At 35.7% G+C, this 2,778-nt stretch overlaps 1 pseudogene; it reads right to left on the minus strand.

Moving 5' to 3' along the window:
* Positions 1–1,100: 1,100 nt before the first annotated feature.
* Positions 1,101–2,496, minus strand: LOC114397283 (annotated as a pseudogene).
* Between the last annotated feature and the right edge of the window lie 282 nt (positions 2,497–2,778).

Genomic DNA, 2,778 nt, shown 5'->3' on the forward strand with positions numbered 1-2,778 from the left:
TGCTATTCTCTAAATTATTTAGACCAAGTTTGTTATTATCAAAATAAAAATAGAACTTACATTAAGTTCTTTATATTTTTATCATCAAATTTTTTTAATTGGTATCTTTTTAGAGGTAAATTTGTTTAAAACACAATTAGGCATTAAATATAAATATGCCTATTAATACATTGTGTAAGACCAGTTCTTTTTACTAACTTAAAACTTACATGATTGCTTTGCCCATATAATTTTGTTTTAGTTGAAGTGAAAGTAAAGCAAAGAGAATCTGTCAAATTGCCAATTAATTGCCACCGCCTCCCCAATGTAGTAGTGGAATTGAAATGCGGTTTGGGGTTTGGGGGAAATTTTTAATAGCGCCCGAAGAGGGTCGATCTCTGTGTATGTGTGACTGTGTGTGTGTGTCATGTCTCTTTTGGCATATGTTGTGTTCCCCTACTTTCAGTGTTCCGCCATCTCGCCGTGGTCCGGTATTAAAAGAGCAGTTGGTTAAATAGGAAAATAAAATTTAATTAAAGACTAATAAAAATTTGGTCTATTATTTTAATTTTTGTATCAGATTAGTCCCTTAATAATAAACTTAGTTTTAAAAATTGATCGATCCAATCAAGACACTTAATCATTAGGACAATGGTTGAATCAATTCATCACTAATCAAATTACACTTGGACTCTATTAAAAAATTTACATCCTTACTAATGAATTGATATAATATTTTACATGATGGCAAAAATAAAATTTCATAATGACAAAATATAGTTTTATGTCACAAAATATAATTTGTTAGGCAACAAAATAAGATATTTATATTTTTTTCAAGAGTGTTATGGTGCACAAGTCTTTTAAACGGTATGTAGTGGACTACAAGTAATGCCCATTAGATTAATCTCATCCTTATATTATTATAGTGCATCATCTACATTGTATTTCTTCTTTGTTCACCGTCTTCCACTGTTGTGGGTCGAAAATCTGCTACTATTATTCTGCAATCATAGAGCTTCATTTCGCACCGCAAAATAACAATTTTTTACGACAATTTCTTCCTATCCAACACTCTCTTCTTTGACGACATCATCTACATTTTTTATGACAATTTCTTCCTATCCAAGTCCTGCCTCCTGCATTTTTTTAAGATAAGATTTGGCAATGTGTGGCTTGTCAGCACTGGCCAAAATAGGAATGAGAGAACTGTAGCTGCATTTGTTTGCAACAACACCAAATTTTTTCATACTATCAAACAATTGGTATGCTTTATCATAGCATTTTCCTATCCCATAAGCCTTAATCATCACATTAAACTCAAGGACAGTGAGCTTCTTCAATTCTTTGCAGAAAATAAAGACTTCCTTGGCTGCTAAAGTATACCCCCGCTCTCCATATGCATCAATATTGGCAGAATAACAATCAGAACTGATATTTCCAGCTAGGTGAAACCTCTTGAACCACAACCACGACTGCTCAAGCATACCTGATTCTACATACATTCTAGTCAACGCAAATTGGGTGAATTCATCAATCTCAAGATCCCTTTCATCCATCTCCTGTATAAGCTCTTCTGCTTCTCGAACCATTTTCCTAGTCGAGTATGCATACAACAGGGTTTGGTAACTCACAACGTCTGCCTCAAGGAGGCCTCTTTCATCCTTGCAAATTATTTAGCTGCCAATTTGACCTTATTATTCTTAATATTAAGATAAATGAGGATGTTATACGTCCAAGTGTCGGGTACACACCGAAACTCTCCCATTTTCTGGAACAACAAACAAGCTTGTCGTAACCGTCCACAGTTTCCATACAAGTGAATCATTGTATTAAGTGTAACTGTATTCAAGGATCTGCCTTGTCTGATGATCCTAGCAAAAGTTTCACATGCTGCGCGAAATTGGCCACCCTTCCCATACGTGTCAATGAAGGTAGCATATGTATGAGATCTTAAACAAACATTGGTATGTGATACTAATTTATCATCCACACCTAATCTAAAAGGTGCACCTCTTATCCATCTCCTGAAAAACTCTTGAGCTTTTTGAAACTCTCCGGCCCTCTTGTACAAGAGAACAACAATCCCCATGGTGACCTCATCAGGCTCCATTCCTTGACTTTGCATCGTCTTAAGCCAAGCAAGTGCTTCCTCTTTGAGTCCATATTTACTATAAGCATCAATCAAGGTCCCATAAGTGGAATTCACAGGGGCAACCCCTTTCGCATTCATTTCGGTCCACAAACTCTCCACGAGGTCCCACTTGCGTGCTCTGCCGAGGGTGCAAAGCATTATGTTGTAGTGAATGACGTCCAAGGTGAATAAAACTTTTAGAATAATATAGTGCTCTACTAGGCCTCTACCCTTTAGAATCGACCCACCGTTTCCCTTGATCTAAAAGCTAGCCAGCTAGGCAGCCAAAAATGGAGCAATCATAAATAATGGAAAACAAATGAACAAAAAATATAATAATTTTCAAAGACAATAACAACACAAACGAGCCTCATGTCACTCATGAATACCCTTACGTACAGAGAATTTAATTACTTGACTTCTGTACATAATTGGTATTGTTATACACCTACAAAATCGGGCCTTGGTCAATGGATGTTGTACTAATTGAAGTAATATTTTTGTGTAATTCAAGCTCTAATTCAATGTAATTAAATTAGTGTGCACATAGCAACTTTGGCATGGTATTATTATCATGTGAAAGAAGCTTGTTGGCCTCAACATGTTAAAGAATACATAAGTATGCTTTTCCCTGTTCTGGTCAAGTTAAGATGTTAGCCAAAACG

This window comes from Glycine soja, chromosome 18, assembly GCF_004193775.1.
Source record: "Glycine soja cultivar W05 chromosome 18, ASM419377v2, whole genome shotgun sequence".
Lineage (NCBI taxonomy): Eukaryota > Viridiplantae > Streptophyta > Magnoliopsida > Fabales > Fabaceae > Glycine > Glycine soja.